Source organism: Capsicum annuum, chromosome 1 (assembly GCF_002878395.1).
Source record: "Capsicum annuum cultivar UCD-10X-F1 chromosome 1, UCD10Xv1.1, whole genome shotgun sequence".
Taxonomy (NCBI): domain Eukaryota; kingdom Viridiplantae; phylum Streptophyta; class Magnoliopsida; order Solanales; family Solanaceae; genus Capsicum; species Capsicum annuum.
The window spans coordinates 182,651,613-182,668,418 of NC_061111.1; the positions used below are offsets into that span (position 1 = coordinate 182,651,613).

Consider the following 16,806-nt stretch of genomic DNA (forward strand, 5'->3'; position numbering starts at 1 on the left):
AATTAATCTGCAACTCTTTGAATGTGTCAATGAACTTTTTGAATAATGCATCCTCTTTCATTTTTATGTATTTTTTTAGGAAAGGGCAATGGCAGCGTCTTCTTCTTCTCTGGTTCAACAAATTTTTCATTCAAGTACTCAGACTTTCTTGAATTTTCAGCAACTTTTTTATTTACATGTTGGGTCACCACCGTAATATCTAACTCCTTTGTTGTCTTGGGAGGTTCTCCTTGAAGATCTTTACCATTCCTCAAGGTAATTGCCATGACTTGTTTTGGATTTTTTGTATCAGTGGGCAAACCACATTGTGGTCTGGTATTTAACGCTTGTTGTATCTGGCCAACCTACAACTCTAAATTTCTCTAGGCTACATTTTAATTCTGTAATTCTGTTGTTTAACTATTCAGATCCGCAATCAATTGTGTTTGACTAGCTATGAGTTATTTTATCATCTCTTCAATATTGCTCATTGACTGATTTGATTGGGTCTGTGGCTATGGGGCGTTTCATGACTGATTTAGTGGATGAGTTTGCCACTCTATGTTGTAGGCATTACCATAATTTAGACTTTGAGCATTGCCTACATACATCACAGATTCTGGATTTGAATCATATATGACAGCTGTATGACCACTATTTTCGCATACCTCACACCAACTTGTGGCTTATTGGAAAGCATTGACTGTGGCTGCAGGTTGTACTGCTCCCAACTTCATGGTGCTGAATGTTGTGTTGATCAAATTTTACAACACAGAAACCTGAGTTGTTAGGGCTGTGAATTGGTCCACCTCCAACACATCCATAATTCTTTTCGTGGAACTTCTAGAATCTGAATACCACTTTGGATTTCCTTGTGCTACGCGGTTCAGCAATGTGTACAGCGCATCATAAGTTAGCTCCAACGCTTGACCACCTGCGGCTGAATCTAGCAAAATTTTTGTATTGTGATCAAGAGCTTCTACAAAAGTATAATCAAGTACCTCATTCGATTATTAGTGGTGTGGACAATCCCAAAGAAGAGCCTTGAAGCATTCCCAAGCATGATAGAGGTTTTTATCAGGCTTCTGTTTAAAGCTTACTATCTCACTACGAAGTCTCGCAGTCTTACCTGATGGATAGAATCTGATGAGAAATTTTCTGGCTAAGTCATCCCATGTTGTGATTGAACTGGTCAGCTCTGCATTCAACCATCTTTTTGCTTCCCTTAATAGAGAATAGGGAAACAATGTCAGTCTCACATAATCTGTACTCACCCCAGTCAAAATGAATGTGTCAGTAAGCTTAATGAAATTATGTAAATGAACTTGTGGATCCTCATGTGAAAGCCCTGCAAACTGTCCACTGTTGATAAGAAGCTGCACCATATTGTGTTTCAACTCAAAATTCCCCTCAGCTGCCGGTTTTTGAATTGGGGAAGTCCAGTTTGTTGGAAGTGGGACTACCACTTCCCTAAACTTCCTACCAGTTGCTTGTTGTTCAGCCATAGGAACAGTATGCTCTTGGTTTTCTTGGAATTAAGGAATTCTGGGGAAAAGGATTGTTTTTCTCCTTTGTTGATGGTAAAGTTTCTCAGGTTCGAAACTTGGTTCAACTAAGTTGTGATCCCTTGCCAGCTTTCTACTTTGAAACCTGTTCCTGCAAAAACAAATCCAATACCAAGTGTAAAAAACACCAAATAAATCTAAAAGTAAAACTAAAATAAACAATTGCTAAATAACAAATCCCCGATAACGGCGCCAAAAACTTGACAGTGCACATGCAAGTGTACGTAGTCTACCAAGTAATATAGTGGCCTTCAAGAAAGCTGGGTTATCTATCACATAGAGACTAGATTTCGCAATGATTTGATTTCAGTTCACAAAAGAGAGAATTGAATTTGTATATTGCAAGTAAATTAAATAATGTGTAAAGTAAAGATCTTGTAACAATCAATAGGAGAAAACTCAGGGTTGAAGCACTTTGAACAATCATATTATGCTATTGGATTTCATTCATTAACTTTCTTATCTTAGTTGTTGATTCGTAGGGCTAATTGCATGATTATGGTTTCCCAACCTCTCATCTATTACCTGACTTGAACCTTACACCTACATCGTTGAGCGGGGATGTAATAATTCACTTAAGTTCTCAACAAATATCATCCTACATATGAATCAAGTAAGGTATCTAAGTACATCCCTATCCTAGATACTAATTCAAGTTTCTTATTTTATAAAGAATCAAGAACCATACTCTGCTTATTCACATGTTCTAGCGCTCTATTCCCTCTACCGAGTTCACAAGGTTGATAATGGATGTATTCTAAGGGTCGTGAATCCTTAAAATAGTTAAAACAAGAATAAAAAAAACAACCAATATTGATAAGCAAAGAAAACAAACTTAATTCATAGCAATAATAATCATGTTCTTGGCTTCAACCCTGAAAAGGGAGTTTTTAGTCACTCATAGTCATAATCAACATCCAATTAATTGTATGAATGATTAAAACCATAAAAAAAGATAAATTAAAGAAATCAAAACCTAAAAACAAGTTTTTGTAGCCTCCAATGTTGTTCCAAGTGATCTAGGGGTTCAAAGATGTCCCAAAACGTGTTTTAAGATGTTATATTTATAGTATATAAGTCATAACGCCACTTGGATTAGGTTTCCGCATTATTTTCCTTTAGTTCGGAACTTTTCTCCCAATTTTAGTCATTGGCGCGTCGCACCACAGTGTCAAATGGCATCATGGGCACAATTGGGCACTTAACTCTCGATTTTGGCCATTGGCGCTAAGCGGTGCAATCGCGTTGAGACACTGTTTTGAGATAATTTCGAATTGGTAAAGCTCCTCAACGTGGTGTTTCAACATTTTGGGTCCCTTCTAAATCCAATGGCATACATCACATGTCCAATGGACAAATACATACACCACATGCGCTCAAAACTTTCCAGGGGTCCAAATTGGTGTCCAGTTTGTATCTTGTGCTTACGTGGTCATGTCCGAGCCATTTTAAGTTGTTTCCACTTGATTTAAAGCTTGTATATCCTTCATATAAAATCATAATCCATTTATAAAGCATCCTATAGCATTAAACACAACAATTTAGAGCTCAAAACAACACAACATCCTCAATGATGAACTAGAAACACGAGCTAAGTATAGGCTAAATTCACATTGAGCTTTAACTCATTGTTTTGACTCTTTTCTTGATTCAATTGACCCTTGAACATTATAAATAAGTTTTTTTACATATAAATACATAATAAAAACCTTAATAAATCATTAAAACACATTAGAACTTAATACAATAGACTAGAAAAACACCTAGCTCAAGCTAATTACACTAGTTTTCTCGGTTGAACTCTAAATGCTTAAATTGAATTAAAACTCATGTGAAACCACCATTAAAAATTGTAAACACATACTTGGACATATAAATGATCATTTATATCATTATCAACACATATATCATGAGAATCATCCTCAAAACAAGGCTAAAAAGGCTAGAATAGTAACGCTAGAATGCATAAATACACCCAACATCAAGAACCTCCCAAAAAAAATATCCCCTACTCTTAAAACAGTCTATTAGTTTCAAGCCTTAAGATAAAGTGTTTTTATCACAGCCTAATGGTAAATATTTTCAAAATAGTTTCTCATAAAAGAACAACAGAAAGCTTTTATATATAGTTGGAACTAAGATATAGTTGGAACTATCAAACCTGCAAACTCGATAAGCAAGTAGGGTATCAATAGTCAAATATTTGAATGACTAAATATAGTTAACATGCGTTCGTATGATTTACCTTAAACAGCCACTGTGTCCCTGTAAGAAAATTTGTGATTTCTTATAATATTTAGCTTACTTTTAACTTGGTTAGTTCCATCACTCTTCTCTATCATACTAAACACGTAAAATTCAATAGAACCACAACAAATAATCTATTTTTCTCAATTGTGATAGCAAAATATCAAGTTAAAGGCATTGAGAAGTTGGCATTCTCAGGTTTACTTTTAAGTTGCGCAGACTCACTCTTCACTTTCGACGTCGCACCAGATCAAACTCTCTAAAATACATAACCTACACCCTTTAATATTTTTAAAGATTCCAAGCAATATAGTTATCTTACAAGAGAAGCTCAATAAGTTTGGAACTCTTTAATAATCATAAAAAGGCTCAATTTAATTTACACTATTAAGCAATCTAAGTGTCTATCCATGCATATTAGAATCAACAATATCTAGAAGCCTCCATCTTCCCTAAGTTACTATGCCTGCAAATATTTGATTCCTCTAGGTTTAGATACAGAGGTAAACCTCATTCCACAACTGTAATGAATGATCTATATTTTGTATACTCAAACATGTTGGAGGATTTAAAGGTTGCCTTTGGCAAAGTGACTAAGGATCGAATGAAGAATTAAAAAATGTCCTAAAATACCTACCAAGTAGTGTTTTCAAACCCAATCATGAATCGAATCAGATTGAAATATTTATTTGTAACAAATAAAGCTAGAACATCGACTACAAATGAAGGATGGACAAACAACTTTCAAAGGTCAACTTCTCCAATTTAGAATGCTAAAGTGAATACTCCTCCAACAAAATAGCAGAGAAAATATAACAACATTAAAAGATAACTAAAGTAGTCAATAAATCTAAAATGACCTGTAAAAGAAGCAAACAAGTAGATCAAATCTACAAGCTATGACAATCAATTAAAATACAAAATTTGTAAGGAACAGTGTGCTTGAATTTTAAACAATTTGTTGAGTTTTTGGAGGTCTTTTAACTAATTTTAAATCCAATCAACGAACGTATATTTGCATAGATCGAGAAAAACAGACTAAGCAATGCATATATGTAAGCTTTAGTCTTCTTCTGAATAAACTTAGAGTAAAAAATGAAAATAATTAGAGATTATTAAAATTTGGACATATACAACCATCACAGAACAAACAAAGCAAATAGAACATCCGACATGAATTTGAATAATTACGATAAACAAAAGCAACAGAGTTAAAGCAGATAATGAATAAATTAAAGAAAAAACATTTGTTATTTAGGTAGTTTGAAATACGCATTAAGAATGAAAATAAGCAATTGAAGACAAGACGAACTATGAGATGAAGATGCCCAAATGATAAAAAGATTTTGAGATCACAAATCGGTCACATCTGATCATTTTGCTCACATTTTGCTAACAATTTTTCTTGTAAGTCATGTGAACAATATAAACCTGGCTTGTGAGATTGTTGACATCTGTGGCCTTGAAAGGAATCTGATTGATAGTAATTTTTCATGAATAATAAGATTTCTGAAAAGAAAAAATTAGAATTGTAGTAAATTTTTCATGAGGTATAGAAGCGTTTAGTATCTTTATGTGAAAAAAAAATCATAGTGAAAGAGACACTATTATTAGAGAAAGATGGAGAGGGGACAAAGCTAGATGATTTGGGAAAAATTAGAGGAAAAGATGTCATTATTAGGTTTCATAAATAGTAATTAATAAATGTGACTTTTGATTTTTTTTTTCCTTATTGGGAACTGTCGGGAAAAAATGATAAAAAAATAAATGACATTTTCTAAACAAATTGAAAAAAATAACTCAAAAAATTTAAAAAAAAAAAAAAGATAAATACTTTTTATGATCATTGAGGCATGCCACATCAGCAGCCTACAATGATTCTTTTATATAGAGAGAGAAATTTTTCTATTAATTATGCTACTTATGAAAAGATACAAAAGTTGTACCACTTGTGCAATTAACTATAGTAACTGTGTCGCATAATGTCAAAATCTCTAAACTTAATAATTAGAAAAATACATCAAAATTATCCTAAATTATATTTGAAAAGTCAACTTCACACTCAAACTCATCTTGCGACCTAATACACCCCGAACCTTGCTCTAAGTGGTATTATTACCCCCTTTCTAAAATAATTTCAAATTATATCTAGAATGGTGTTATACACGTGCTTGACACGTGTACAATATCATTTTAATTTTTTTCATATTTTCCTGTAATATTTCCTTCTTTCTTTTCAAAACAGTTGTCTTCTTCTTGAGTTCTTTCTCCTCCGCCATAACATATATATTTCTTTTAGATTTCTTCTTCCTCCCATATCATTGACAAGTTGAAGGGAAAAAAGAAGGCAAAGAGAGAAAGACGAAATAGAAGACGATCATGATATATAGGTAGTGGAGCATCAATAAGCAACAATAACACCATTGTTTGGTGAAGCAAATAGAAATTTCAGATCTGTAAAATTGCTTTAAAAATTTGATAATTAAGGATGAAAATAATTGGCATATATTCTCAGTATGTAATGAAAAATTATGTTATTAATGACTTAAGGATGAAAGGACATTTTGATGGTTGTGGGTGGTGCTGGCAGGAATAGCGTAGCAGAGAGAGATTAATCATTTTCTTCGCTGAATCCTCAATAAGTGAAGAAAATAATCGTGAATTTCATATATAAATATCATGATATTTTCAGTATGAGTTTGTGTCTTCCTTAATTATTTTTTTCAGTGGACTTTTCCGATGAGTTTGACTCCAAAAAAAATTAGGAACTTTTGGGATAAATTAAATACCATAAACTTTTTTATGGAATCTTTTTCACTCTTTCTTTTTATTTATATTCCTTTTTCGACGTTTCAAGTAATAGGATTGGAGATGTTGTCATGGTGGATAGTCAAGAAATGCTTTGATGTAGAAGAACCCAAAAAGAAAGAAAAGAGAAAACTTTTTAAAAAAATAGGCCCACAGATAAAATGATAAATAAGTAAGAGAATTGATATAATTACTGTATTAAAAATTATTATATACTAAGAAGAAGAAAGAATACTTAACTAGTTATATAATGACCAATAAAATGATTGCGTGTGTCAGTGTGTCATTTTAATATTTTTCTTCTTTCTTCTCACGCATCTTAGGAAGGTGAATGCACTTTCTTCGCCATGACACCTTCTAAGATGGTAATAATATCACTTAGAACAAGGTTAGGGATGTAATAGGTTGTGAGATAAATTTGAATGTGAAGCCGACTTTTCAAGTATAGTTTAGAGTGGTTTTGATGTCTTTTCCCTTAATAATTACTGTAGAAGTAGTAGGGATGAAAACTATAGTACTTTACTGATGGTTATTGTTAAAAAAAAAATTCAAAAAGAGGCATTGAGGTGAATATAAGGGGAGAAAGAGAAGAGGTCTACGTGAGGTGGAATCTTGGTGTGATCAGGATGTATTTCTAGGATACGGCATGACGATTTTTTTTATGGCGCAGAGAAAATTGAAATGCTCCTTGAGCAAATGAATATATGAAGACGGGGGAGATTATTTTTTTCTTATATGGTAATCGAAAATGAAGATTGTCGTCAGATTACAGTAATTATGATTGGCTCTATTTTCACCCGTATATTTTTTCTCCATAGCTTTGTTTACTTTATAAATAACAAATTGTCTAGACAGGTGACATCACTACAAAAAAAACTATTAAATTATGGCGGTTTATTTATAGGGGTCATAAGAAACTCTCACTACACATTCAATTTGTGGCATTTGTGTCAAACCCTGTAAAATATTTTTTTTTGTGGTGGTTTAATTGTAGAGGTTGTAAAAAAAACCCACTATACAATTTGTGGCGTGTGCTTCAACCTCCTCAAAATTATTCCATTTGTGGCAATTTTCTTGTGCAGGTTTTTATAGTTGCATTATAACGGGACGATCTTCATGATTTATTTTAAGTAAATAAGTCATTTATAATCATTATAATGAGCTTAAATGACGTGTTTTGATGCCACCATAGTTCCTTTCGCTATTAGTACTAATAGACATTTTCAAAAAACTCACAATAAAATGTGTGCGCTTGATAATGCCTTATATAATTTCAAATCGCCATATAATGCACATTTTATATAGAAAAAATTTCATACATAGCTAATATTTAGGCAAAACACGAGGTGACATAGCTAAAGTTTGCCTAATTACAGGATATAGCTATACTTTACTAGCTAAATATACAAATTAGAGATTGTATTACGTATATACGGATACAAATTCACTTAGAGATTTGAATGTTCCCCAAAATTTACTTTGTGGTAAAATATAAAATTTTAGAGATTTGCACATAAGCCTCGAAACTAGAGAGAGCCCTCTGTCATACCCCCCCTACCTCACCCCCCACCTCACTCCAAAAGACAAAATTAGAGATTGATATATGAGTCTCATGATATACAAATGTACACGTACAACATAAATGTATATTTAGCTACTTAATTCAAATCTTAATTGCAAGTGGTAATTATTTTAAAGATTATCGACGACTTGTAATTATGACTTATTTTCTATTCCACATAATTTTTTCTTTTATATAATCTATTATAATTGTATAAGATAAGAATTTGGAAGTTTCACCATAAGCAATTAACAATTTTGTGATACCAAATTTTAGATCCTATTTTGCACCATTTTGAAATCAATCGTGATTCATAATAATTTTTTAACACTTGAAAGGACTAAATGAGTAAATATTCAATATCTGAAACATAGGTATCCCAAAAATTACATCGAGATTCAAGTTAGAGTTTCAATAGAAAAAAAATAGTTTGGATCCTCGTAATGAATACTAATTGACACTCGCTCTATCTCCATTATTATTTATATCGAAGGATCTTCTTGATCCAATTGGTGGATAAGTAACTCATCTTTACAATAATTTTTTAATTTATACCTTGGAGCTCGAGTCTTACTCTTTGATTCGAGTATTTTTATGTCAATATGGACATTTTTTGATTTACGTAACCTTCTAAGTACACTTTTAAATAGATCTAACATATCTGAAAATTTGATGAAAATGACCAGAGTGAAACGTTGAATTGGTTAATGTCAATTAAGCTACGAATAATTAAATCTTTTGAAAGTTAATAATCGGATGTGCCTTCTTAACTCCAATTCCAGATATCAAAAACTATTTATCTAAAAAGGGACTGAGAAATGCGAAGAGGGGGGAAGGGGTAACTTAGATAACAATCATGTTCTAAGATCCCAAGTAAGTCTTCTTTATTAAATAATGTCATGAACTCTCATGGTCTATTTAGTCATGTACGACTAAAATAAGTGGAGTTTCGAAAAGAATTTTTTTTTAAATATCCTATAAAGTCCCCACATTTTCACAATCGTACTATCTAATTTTTCATCTATGCTCCTCAACAATATTCATCATCCAATCTAGGAGAACCAACAAGAGAATCTTTATGTGTGTATGTATTATTTCGATAATTATTTACTTAATTATGACACATTTAGTTATTGTGTTATCGTTCATTTATAGTATCAAAAAATAATTAACCTATTTGAATTAATTATATTGCTTGTAACCTCATTCAAATAAATTTGACTTACTGACCTAATAATCATATTTTAGATTAAATAATTAATAATTTTAAAATTTTGTAATTTTTTCTAATTTATGATATTTTGTAACTTAAATATAAAAAGAATTATTTTAACAAATTTTGTAAGTTTGTTCTTTATTTTACTTTATTATTTATTTGGATATTTTTTTCATTGGTTTTCATATTTTTAAAGAATACTAATTTAGTGTACGTGTTTGGCACGTGTATCTTGCATTAATTAATATTATATTTATTTAAATTGTACTAATAAATATGGTGTCTTAAACTTTACTGTAATTTTTAATTGTTTTCTTAATTCGAAAGATTTATGATGACACACGTAAAACTTATCCTATCCTATGTTAAATTTATGTGAACTTATAAAGAGGAAATTTTTAGTTTAGTTACTTTCTTTAACAAAATTAAAAAATTTAAACTTTTGGAAAAAAATAAAACTTGACCAGCCAAAATAAAATTTTAAGACTTAATGAGTTTGAACTTCTTCCATGTCTTTGCAAATTCTTTTTAAGATTAATTCTAGTTGCATTTTAAATATGTGATTGCTAAACAAATTGAATTGTGTGCCAAGAAATCTAAAAAAATGTGAAAATCAATAAGAGCATCAAATAAATAGTTTATAAATTACGTAGTTAAAAAAATATACAAGAAAATTATGCAATAATCAATATGTGATTACAAATAATATTATATGTAAAATTACACACTCAATTAATAAAAAAAGAGGAACAATATTAACATGGATGATAAGAGAATTTCTATTTTTATTTTACATATTGCATAGTCTACTTATAAAAATCGAGCAATAACTTAATAATGTAAAGTGAATTTAGTTAGAGCTACACAATGGCCTCTTGTTATGAATCCCAGAAAAAATTATAGCAATGTTCACTCGAACGACATTATTTAATTAGTCAAACCTCTGATATACCCTTGTATTGAACTCAAATTATGAGCATATCGATGGGATCTATACAACGTAGTGTCGTGCGAAACCTAACAAAGAAATCTTAAGCGACCATAACAAAGAAAAAACGTGTATGATGACTACATTGTGAATTTAATTGTATAGTAAATTTAGTTAAAGCTACACAAAGGTCTCTTGTTCCGAATTTTAAAAAGAATCACGATGATGTTCACGCGAATGACGTCATCTAATAAGTCCAATCTCTTGATGTACCCTTAGAACATGATTGAACCCAAATTGTAAGCACATTGATGGATCTATACAACATGACACCATGCGAAAGCTAACAAAAAAATCTTGAGTGACAATAATAAAAGAAAAAACTTATTTGAGAACTACATTATGGATATAATATTGCGTAAAGAAAGAATTCTCAATTTATAAAAGTCTGAAACCTTATCCTACCAAAAAATAAATTAATTATCCAAATATAATAAATTTTATTTTTCTTCTATAAGTTATTTATTAATATAAGAATAATATGGTTGGTGTCCTTTTTCACTTCAAATTTGTATACGTTTCTGATGTCCTTTTTAACATTAAATTTGTATTTTTTCCTTTTATGTGATTTAATTAAAAATTAACATGAACTTATTTTTAGGGTTTAGTTTTTGTTTCTTTTTTCCAAGATGTTTTTGGTTTTCCTTTTTTATTCAAATTTGTATGCTTATATAATTTAAATAGAAAAATTTATATAATAGAGTAAATGACGATTTTATCTATTGTGGAATATTTTAATGAAGGGAAAAAAGTTCAAGTCACTTTTCTAAGGGTCTTCACACTTTTAATATATTATTATTATTACATTATTATTATTATTATTACATTATTATTATTATTATTATTATTATTATTATTATTATTATTATTATTATATAGATATAGATATAGATAGATTATAGATATAGATTATAGATATATTGATTATGCTTAAGAAGCAATATTTTTATTAGTAAGTTAGTTCCATTTCAAAATAAATAAATAAAAATCTTTATTTAAATATTAAAATAAAAGAGAAAAATAGGAAAAAGAATTAAGATGTCGTAAAAGAAAAAAGTGTAAACCATCTTCCTAGATTTTGATATTCATTGGGAGGGTTATTAGTAAATGAGACTAAAATTATGTGCGGCAAAATTTCCCTCTTCCCTCGCCCTTTCCTTCTCTAAAGAGCACAATTTTTCTTTTCCTTTTCCTTCGCCTTTGATTTGACTAATTCAGTTGAAGCTGAAATAATCTTCGTCCCCGTCCCCCCACCCCCTACTCCCTTGACCTGAAGAAGAGAGCGTATGCACATCAGTTAATGAGTACATTTGCCACGGAATCTCAGATTCACGTCCACTTGAGGTTTGTTTTACTGAATAGTTATTTCCTTTATAACCAAGAATTTAATGTTGGAACAGGCTAACATTCTTATGCTTTGTGATATTTAATGATTTAAGATGGGGATATTGTCAATATTGATGTCACCTTTTATCTTAATCTAAGTTGTTTGTTGTAGTTAATTAGTACCATTATGTGTCACTTAATTGCTTTAACTTTTCTGTTTAAACCAATGCTTTGTTATGCATCAATAGAGAGAAAATAGTTTGAGATGCCTTCTGGTAGCTATAAATATGATGCAATTGTTTGGTTCCTCACGTTTCTCCAAGATATCCTTATCCTTATTCTTGAGAACCAGGGTATTTTGCATCACTAATGGCATCTTTGATGTAATCTTCTAGTGTTGGTTTTCCTGTCTGCTGATTGAGATTTAAATCACTAGATTTGTAACTATTGGTACTTGTGAGAAATATAGGTGAAGAATATTATTGAATTGTTGTAACCAACATTATGAGACCCTATTTCTAGACACTAAATTCTAATCTTTTTCCAAATAGGACATTATATTAGAATCCTCTTTTCCAAGTAGGATGTTATCTGTTATTCCTATTCCTACTCATATTCTAACAACTTGTAATCTTTGAAATGAATTTGTGTTATCTTGGTTTCTTGCTCCTTCTTATGCTACCATACAAAAATGATAGCATAGCAGAAGAGGAAAGCTAGTTTTGAGAGGCATGCGTGCTATTAATTTGGGCTCTTGTCTTTTTTTTGGGCATCTTTGATCATGAAGAAATCTGAAAATTGCTTCAAAAATGTCTTCGAAGCCGAAAGCAAAGGAGACATCGGAAACAAGGCAACAACAACAGCTATATCAGTTGAAGATCTCTTTACTAACCTCAATCGCCACGCCCAACGGTCCAAATATTGTAAAAAGGCTTAGCAGTGGCGTTAGTGAAAGAAGATTGTATAGATGAAGCATTGGCTTCTATTGATCTTAGCTTCTTTAAGGTAATTATAATGCATGTTGTAGTTCAGAGGGTATTGATCCATTCGACTAGTAGTAGTAGTAGTAGTACTCTTGTTATTTGTTCTTCAATTTCTGTTATTGTGTATTGTTTTAACATGTAGGTTTGATGATAGTATTATTTTGGTGTCGTCTATGGTATGGTTCTGCTACTATAAGATTGTCATGTCAAACAAATAATTGTAGTACAAGCTAAAATCCTAGTTTCCCTTGACAAAAGGCTCAACCTCGAGAAAGCAACTTAGTTGTCTGTTAAGTTTTTGACTTAACGTTACCCATGTTGTTAAAAGAGTATGCCTAGCGAACCGTTGAAGGTAAATTTGTGTTGCTGACTATCGAATTAGTGTCTTCATTGTCATTGGATTTTGTTTGGATTTAAAGGAAAATTCAATCATCAAAAATAATCTGTATTTACCTTATCAATGAGTCAACTTTCGAATTAGTTTATCCCTAATCCGTCGTATCAAACGAACCCTTATTTCATTTACTTCTTCTTATAGACTGTTTTTATCTTGAACCTTGGGTCTATCAAAAATAGCTTCTCTACCTCTAAGGTAGAGGTCATGTCAGCGTACACTCTATTTTTTTCAGACACGATTTTTTGGGAATACACTGGTATATTGTTGTTTTCATGAACAGAATGCACATGCACTGGGAAGTACAATAGGAAATATACGAGTAGTCATCTCAGTTCCTGATCTTTTCTACGTGGGATATTTAACTATTTCATAAGCTTTTTTTCAGTGCCAAGTTTGCTTGGGTTGATCCATCACCCATCTTTATGAAAATTCTTCTTCTTCTTTTTTTGTGATGAAGTGGTTCTATTGAAAGAAATAAAGGAGGTGCAATATATTTGTAAAGAAAATAAGTGACAACTCCAGCATTGAAAAAAAAAGATCTGGGAGTTAAAACAATAACAAAACTCAAGCTATTAGGTTAACGAGATGGAGCTAATGAAGTCTACAAGGTAAATCATATCATTTACTGGGGAATAGTTGCTCCAACTAAAAGATTAACCAGTCTCTTAGATTTCAAAGAGAAGTTAGTAGTTGAAGTCCCTTCAAAATATCTGTTGTTTCTGTCGATCGATATACTCCAAAATATACAGGCTGGTATCATTTGCCAGATTCTCTTGATGGATCTTTCCACTTCCCATGAGCTCCAACTTTCAACTTCTTCTTTTAGGGTGGCTGGTATTGACCAGCTGAAGCCAAAAACTACGAGATACATAGACTAAATGTCTGTTGCGACAGGGCAGTATAAAAATAAATGATTCACTATTATTTTCTTAAGATGACACATAAAGCATCTGTTCGCTAACTGGAAGCCCTTCTTATTTAGATTGTCATGAGTGAGGGTGCTATTTAGTAGAGATGTCCAAAGAAAACACTTGATCTTAAGGGTTGGGTTTCGATACCAATTTCCAAGGACAGTGGTCAATTAAAGTATTTGGGATATTGAGTCTATTGTAGCCTGCCTTGATAGAGTAAACCCATTTGCTTGAGCCATTCCATTTGAGACTATCTGCGTCTTGGGAATTTACTGCGACACCTTCCAAAAGATTGTATAAATCAAAGAGCTCACGCAACTCCCAGTCTCGCAAATATCTTCTGAAGTGAAGGTCCCATATGTCTCTATCTTTGTTTCTTGCACTATGCAAGTTCTTATATATATATATATATATATATATTATGTTTACTGCTTATCTCCTCTACTTGATGAAAAGAAAAATAAGTTTCTTTCTCTTCAATTCTAGATTTTGTTTCTCTTATTAACATTTTTATTTTTTCACTGTCATGTTTTCTTTGAAAAGGCATATTGCTTATATCGGCAAAATAAATTGCAAGAGGCTTTACAGTCCTTGAAGAGGCAAGAAGGAAGTACTGAGTCAATGCTGTTGGAATCTCAGATTTTATATCATTTAGGAAAGATGGGTGCATCTATCAATATTTATCAAAAGCTCCCGAAGTCCACGATAGATTCGTTGGACAAAAATCTTGTTGCTGGTCTGGTTTCTGCTGGAAGGACTTCTGAAGTGTAGGGAACCTTGGATTCACTGAGAGTTAAAGCAACTAGTAGTTTCGAACTGTCTTACAACACTGCTTGTTCTTTGATTGAAAGGGAAAAGTATAAAGATGCAGAACAACTGTTATTATCAGCTCAAAAGCAAGTTTGCCCTACCCCTAATAAGCTTTTAATGATATCATGAAAGAATTAGATTCAGTTCATCCTGACTTGTTTTATTTGTATGACTTTATCCATTTTCTTAACACTTAATGAAACATGATCTATGACTAGTTAAAAAAAATCAGATATTTTCTCGTTTGGAAGTTATTCTTGAGGGCTCAAGTTGGCATCAAGATGTACGTACTTTAGCTATTATATTCTTGTCTCTATGAACTCAGGAGAATCTTAAGCATCTTTTTATTTTCTTATTTGGGTTAACTTTTTGTTGGTTTGTTATAACCCTTTATAGACTGATAATTTAGAACTAGCCTAATTGAAGAGATGTGCTAGCACAGGGGTTAAAATGTTTGCAAAGCTTCTATAGTTTCTTATTATGTCTTATGTAAATGGAATTTACAGTTTTATACAAGAAAAGAATGTGTGTGGGTTATAACAAGTAGTTAGAAGAGCTCTTGTATAGCCGGATTAGCAATCCTAAGACTGTGTCCATAGGTAGGAGCCTCTAGTCAGGAGAGTTTAAGTGTGGTAGGTGTCTTTGGTCTATGAGTGTATGTTACTACTAGATGGATGTCCTATGTCATATGTCTTATTTCTTATTTCATATTGTGCTTATTTCTCTCATTTCGTATTGCTCTGATTTCTACTTTTATTATTTCTTATTCCTTACTTATGTTGTGTCATCCTTCCTGTTTCACATTTTATTACGTTCTTGTTTACTATCCTTTATCTTGAGCCGGGGTCTATCGAAAATAGCCTTTCTACTTCTTCGGAGGTAGCGGTATGGACTGCGTACATTTTACCCTCCCCGGACCCCACTTCGTGGGAATACACTGGGTTTGTTGTTGTTGTTGTTGGTTGATCATGAATTTTTCATTCAGATATGAAGATATTCCACCATTTTTACACATTATTACGTCTTTACAATATTATTAGCTCACATCAAAATGATTTTAGAATCAAAAGGAACAGATTCTGAATAAAAAATCACTGAATTTTGAATGGCCACGAACTTGATCCTCTCTAACTTGTCTACACTTGGTCATGGTTGGAGTGTTGATTATTTTCATGAAAATTTGATTGCTTCTCATCATTGTATGACTTAACGTTATTGCTATGACACTTTTCTATCTGTATAGACTCATCAACAGCAAATGTAATTTTGTTTAAACTTCTTTTGTCATAGTAAATGAAATACAAGGTCAGTTGCACTATTACTAAACCCAAGCCAACGCATGTTGCAGTGCCAATACATGGGTCCATTCCTAGCAGAGCATAAATGAACCAACAGGAGCAGGATACGACAACGGCAAATGACAGGAAAAATGACATGTACTCCACGCTCTTTGTCCTGATTACTAGTCTAATGATAAACAGAGGAGATACATACATAACAATAGAGAAGATGGTGGAAGCAATAAAAATATTGTGGTGGAGTTAAACTACCACAAATTATTATTTTTTAAGTATTAATTTCATGTTGTAGTGGTTGAAAACTCCCACATAATTTTCTGAGAAAACAACTAGTATTTTATTGTGGCATTTATAGAACACCACATTATTTTTTTTGTGACATTGTGATCATATTGCGGGGGTTTATAAACTCCCACAATATTTTTTTTGAAACATTAATATTATATTGCGAGGGTTCTAAGCTGTCACTTATTAACTTAAAAAAATCCCACAGATTCAAAATTCATTTTGTGGCGGACGTCGGGGAGGTTTCGAAAAACCGCCACAATATTGCTCGTAAAAAGGTTTATTGTGGCACTTTCTGAAACCGCCACAATTCTTTTTGTCTCGGTTAAAAACCGTCACAAATTGACAAAAAATCCGCTACAGTTTACCAGTTTTTTTGTAGTGCATATAGCAGCTTGAATAAACGACTCTAAATATTTTGTCCGCATGAAT

General features: G+C 31.8%; 1 non-coding gene across 1 annotated transcript; it reads left to right on the top strand.

Annotated features, from left to right (window-relative positions):
* The first annotated feature begins 990 nt into the window (after positions 1–990).
* Positions 991–1,097, top strand: LOC124892304. The gene has a single exon (XR_007050178.1). It is a non-coding gene; the product is annotated as a small nucleolar RNA R71 (small nucleolar RNA).
* Positions 1,098–16,806: the final 15,709 nt, after the last annotated feature.